Below are 6,106 nucleotides of genomic sequence, written 5' to 3' on the forward strand. Positions count from 1 at the left end.
AGAGAGAGAGAGAGTGTGTGTGTATTTGTATGTGTGAGAGAGAGAGAGAGGAGAAGAAGAAGAAGAGGACTGAGGAGATGGAAAAGGATTTTAGTGATTAACTCATTAAGACATCATCTTTATCACAAACTAATAATAATAATAATAATGACAATAATAGTAATAATAACATTCATAACAATGATAATGGTAATGATAAGGTGGACTGAGGAGGAGGAGGAGGCCCGGACAGCGACGACGACGACGACGACGACGACGACAACAGTGACGATCCCGGAATCAGTATCTATTACATGGGATGAAGTAGCAACACTAAGCAGCGAGAGAAGGAGAGACTGTCAGAGAGAGAGAGACAGAGAGAGAGAGAGAGAGAGAAACGGCGCCCTGATTACCTTAGTCTGCTGCTCCTCATCCCCATCACCTTTACACGGTGTCCGTGTTGCTCCCCTTCCCCCGATCCCTCCCCCCTGTCCCCTCCCTCGGAAGCATTCTGCTCTCCTCATTAACACACTACTTGGCACAGATGTCACAACTGTACCTCTTTTGTCCGTTTCCGTGTCCCGGCGGAACGTCGCTCTTGTTGTCCGGTTAGTACACGCACGCACGCACGCATGCACGCACGCACGCACGCACGCACACGAACAAACGATCTCTCTCTCCCCCCTCCACCTCCAGCACCCCCCATACCCCTCTACTCTCTCTCACTCATACACAAATACAAACGCCGCGCACACAAAAACACACTAAATGCGGTACGTGTGTACAATGGCTAACGTACTGAACGCGCACGCATACACAAACTATTCACAGACACACACACACACACACACACACACACACGCACGCACGCACGCACGCACGCACGCACATCAAGTAGTAGACATAACAGAAGCGCTTGCATACAAGTGCGTGCATGCACTGTCACACACACTGAAACGCGTGCGTGAGCGCAATCACGTGCACACACACACACATGCGCACGCACGCACACAAGCACACACGCACTCATGGACACACAAACACACTATATCACACACACACACACACACATTCACATCCACCATCTCCCCCTCCTCTCCCAACCAAACATGGTTGTTGTTTTTTTCCCCCCTGCCTTTATGAATTATAACATCTTCCTCGTTCGCTTTCGAGTCTTTCTTTTTTTCTGCACGCACGCGCACGTGTACGCACACAGACATACTGCACTCACAGTCTCACAAACATCGTCTTAACACCGGAACACAAACTAACGTGCAAGGCGTGCTCGCTCTTACCGACAAAAACACACGACATAACAATGCCAAGCATGTGTTCACTTATGTAGGTATCAACGTCGGTCTACATTCATCTGTCTGTCTCTCTGTGTCTCTGTCTGTCTGTCAGTCTCTCTCTCTCTCTCTCTCTCTCTCTCTCTGTCTCTGTCTCTCTTACACCGGAGCAAGCACGAATCCTCGTGTACGCACACTCATACACACGCTCTGACACATTCACTCTAACACACATATTCTCTCTCTCTCTCTCTCTCTCTATCTATCTATCTATCTATCTGTAACACACACACACACACACACACACACACACACACACACACACACAGAGTTGACATTTCTCACCTGACGTTTATACACTGACAGGATAAGCTGCATGGAAGGCGTATAAAATCTGCCGTCAACAAGCAGGGTAAATAGGGTGGGGAAGGGGGAAGACAGTACAGGGGAAGCAGACGGGAGGCAGGGTGGCGGGGGGTGGGGGTGGGGGGAGCTTGGGGGGTGAGAGGAAAGGGCAAAGCAGACTTGACAACAGTAGCAGGTGCACAAAGACGACTTGACAAAATTAGCAGGTGCACAAAGAAGACTTGACAAAAGTAGCAGGTGCATAAAGAAGACGACAAAAGTAGCAGGTGCATAAAGACGACTTGACAAAAATAGCAGGTGCATAAAGAAGACGACAAAAGTAGCAGGTGCATAAAGACGACTTGACAAAAGTAGCAGGTGCACAAAGACGACTTGACAAAAACAAGTGCACAAAGACGACTTGACAAAAACAAGTGCACAAAGAAGACTTGACAAAAGCAGCAGTGCACAAAGAAGACCTGACAAAAGCAGCAGGTGCACAAAGAAGACTTGACAAAAGTAGGTACACAAAGAAGACTTGACAAAAGTAGGTGCACAAAGAACACTTGACAAAAGCAGCAGGTGCACAAAGAAGACTTGACAAAAGCAGCAGGTGCACAAAGAAGACTTGACAAAAACAGGTACACAAAGAACACTTGACAAAAGCAGGTGCACAAAGAACACTTGACAAAAGCAGGTGCACAAAGAAGACTTGACAAAAGTAGGTGCACAAAGAAGACTTGACAAAAGCAGCAGGTGCACAAAGAACACTTGACAAAAGCAGGTGCACAAAGAAGACTTGACAAAAGCAACAGGTGCATAAAGAAGACTTGACAAAAGCAGCAGGTGCACAAAGACTACTTGACAAAAGTAGCAGGTGCACAAAGAAGACTTGACAAAAGTAGCAGGTGCATAAAGAAGACTTGACAAAAGTAGCAGGTGCACAAAGACGACTTGACAAAAGTAGCAGGTGCACAAAGAAAACTTGACAAAAACAGCAGGTGCACAAAGAACACTTGACAAAAGTAGGTGCACAAAGAACACTTGACAAAAGCAGCAGATGCACAAAGAAGACTTGACAAAAGCAGCAGGTGCACAAAGAACACTTGACAAAAGTAGCAGGTGCACAAAGAAAACCTGACAAAAACAGCAGGTGCACAAAGAACACTTGACAAAAGCAGCAGGTGCACAAAGATTACTTGACAAAAGCAGGTGCACAATCAAAACACGCGCACATCTCGATTACAAGGAGAGGGTGAGGGGTTGCCAAGCCCAAGTAGACATGCAGGTAAGAGTATTGATTCATCAACTGAAGATTCGTTCTCTCTTGCTTCCCTCATCTTCCACTCCTCTTATGACCCCTACCTACCACCCCTGTCACTCTGTCTCTCTTCCGTGCGCACTGTGTGTGTGTGTGTGTGTGTGTGTGTGTGTGTGTGTGTATGTGTCAGAGAGAAAGAGAGAGAGAGAGAGAGGAAGAGAGAGACTGAAAATCTAGTAAAGTTGTCTGTGTGCGAACGCACGCGCTTACATGCTGCCTCTCTCTCTCTCTCTCTCTCTGTGTGTGTGTGTGTGTGTGTGTGTGTGTGTGTGTGTGTGTGTGCGTGTGTGTGCGCGTGTGTGTGTGTGTGTGTGCTCGCGCGTGCGTGCTGAGACGGAAAATTGTCCAACCAACCTGGAACGCAATGACACCTGCCAAAAAGGGAGGAAGTCAACCAGCAGGGTGCAATGAATTGCAGGCCCTCCTCTGGATCGACAGAGAGAGAGAGAGAGAGAGAGAGACAGAGAGAGAGACAGAGAGAGAGAGAGACAGATATATATATATATATGTCTTAAATACCTTTTTTTTTCAGTGCAGAAAAAAAACCCAGACTGTCTGAAAAAAAGGGGTGTGCCCAATATTGGCGGAAGTTTGGTCCAGATTAGGAAGACTATTCCGATACTGGATTATCTTTGAAAAATAAATAAATCAAAATCAATTTCATTCGATAACAAGTAGAAAACAAGTATTGGTAATCATTATTTGGGTCGTGCAAAATGTTTCAAAATAATGTGTAAACCGCATGACAGCATATGTCTTACATTCTGACACAGTGATTTATGTCCAGGGGAAAAAATCGGGCCCAGTATTGGCACATTTCCCATATTTTTATATATATGTATTTACATATATATATAGAGAGAGAGGGGGGGGGTGGAGGGGGGAGAGAGAGACAGAGGGGGTGGGGACTGAATACTATGTCTAGGCCCAGATGTCGGGGGGGGGGGGGGGGGGGGGGGGTGTTCGTAAATTTTCAATTGCTCGGCAGGGACTTTTTTTTAATAAAGAAAATTCTCAATAACCAACACGAGCAGAACATAGAAAGTAAAAACCAGGAATACAGATAAAACAAACGTTCTAAAATTGTCTTAAAACCTGCACTTTGAAACAACAAGACTCGGCCTATCTATATTCCATGGAAAATTCTCCGTGCTTGAGTAGTGGTTTCTCTCAGGTTCGCAGTCAAGAGCGGGTAGCAAGTACCCGAAGAGCCTTTCAAAAGTGCGAAACAGCCACCGCTTACTGTGCAACACAACCTTCCTTTAGGAGGTACATTGGACCAACATGGTCATAAACGAGAGCTTTTCAAACCACCACCACACCCCAAACGCAAATACAGTTTTAAATGGTTAATAAAAGATTAATCAAGACTGGTTTTTGTTTTGTTTTTTGTTTTTTTGTTGTGTTCTTCATTACTTTACGAAAAAGCAAAGACATCTAGGCCTGGATTTAAAATTCAATCATCCAGTGAGCCCAAAAGGTCATGGTGCGGTGTCCAGTTTTCTAACTTGGGATTGGCTACCAAGAGTGAGTCCTGTTCGTGTCCGCTCCACCCCCTTCACTTGTCACAGACAGCAGAAAGGCGACAGGGAGGCAGGGAGACAGCAGGGAGACAGGGAGATATGAGGACAGGGAGATATGAGAACAGGGAGACGGGGACAGGGAGATATGAGGAAAGGGAGACAGGGAGATATGAGGACAGGGAGACAGGGAGATATGAGGACAGGGAGATATGAGGACAGGGAGACAGGGAGGAAGACAAAGAGGCAGGGAGGAAAACAGGAGGCAGGGAGGAAGACAGGCAGGCAGGAAGGAAGACAGGAGGCAGCGAGGAAGACAGGAGGCAGGGAGGAAGACAGGAGGCAGGGAGGAAGACAGGTAGAGAGGCAGGGAGGAAGACAGGGAGGCAGGGAGGAAGACAGGTAGAGAGGCAGGGAGGGAGACAGGTAGAGAGGCAGGGAGGCAGGGAGGGAGACAGGTAGAGAGGCAGGGAGGAAGACAGGGAGGCAGGGAGGGAGACAGGCAGACAGGAAGGAAGACAGGGAGGCAGGGAGGGAGGCAGGAAGGAAGACAGGCAGACAGGAAGGAAGACAGGGAGGCAGGGAGGAAGACAGGCAGACAGGAAGGAAGACAGGGAGGCAGGGAGGGAGACAGGTAGAGAGGCAGGGAGGAAGACAGGTAGAGAGGCAGGGAGGGAGACAGGGAGGCAGGGAGGGAGACAGGTAGAGAGGCAGGGAGGAAGACAGGAGGCAGGGAGGAAGACAGGAGGCAGGGAGGAAGACAGGGAGAGAGGCAGGGAGGAAGACAGGAGGCAGGGAGGGAGACAGGAGGCAGGGAGGAAGACAGGAGGCAGGGAGGAAGACAGGGAGGGAGGCAGGAAGGAAGACAGGGAGGAAGACAGGAGGCAGGGAGGAAGACAGGGAGAGAGGCAGGGAGGAAGACAGGAGGCAGGAAGGGAGACAGGAGGCAGGAAGGAAGACAGGTAGAGAGGCAGGGAGTAAGACAAGGGGAGAGGCAAGGAGGAAGACAGGGAGAGAGGCAGGGAGTAAGACAAGGGGAGAGGCAGGGAGGAAGACAGGGAGAGAGGCAGGCAGAGAGGAAGTCATGAAGACAGGGGGACATGAAGACAGGACCGTAACCCGTCAATGCCAGTCATCTTTTATTCACGACCCCCTGCCCACAAGTTGGGCAAGCCAGCTGTCAGGCGGTGAGGTGGCCGTCTTCTTTCTTCTTCTTTCTGTAGGGGTTCGTGGTGGTTTGCTGTGTGTGTGTGTGTGTGTGTGTGTGTGTGTGTGTGTCTGTGTCTGTGTGTGTGTCTGTGTTCGCCCGTGCGCGTTCGTGTGTTTGTGTACATGCGTGTATGTGTGAGCGTGCGTCTGTGCGTGCGTGCGCGTGTCTGTATGTATTGGCGTATAGGTATATGTGCAAGCGTGTGTGTATGTGCGCGCGTGAGAGAGAGAGAGAGAGAGAGAGAGAGATTTGCTGACGAGAGAGAGAAATTTGCTGACGAGAGAGAGACACAGACAGAGACAGAGAGAGAGATTTGCTGAGGAGAGAGTGAGTGAGAGAGAGAGTGAGTGAGAGAGAGAGAGAAAGAGAGATTCGCTGACGAGAGAGAGAGGGAGTGGGTGAGAGAGAGAGAGGGAGTGGGTGAGAGAGAGAGAGAGAGAGG

Source organism: Babylonia areolata, chromosome 8 (assembly GCF_041734735.1).
Source record: "Babylonia areolata isolate BAREFJ2019XMU chromosome 8, ASM4173473v1, whole genome shotgun sequence".
Lineage (NCBI taxonomy): Eukaryota > Metazoa > Mollusca > Gastropoda > Neogastropoda > Buccinidae > Babylonia > Babylonia areolata.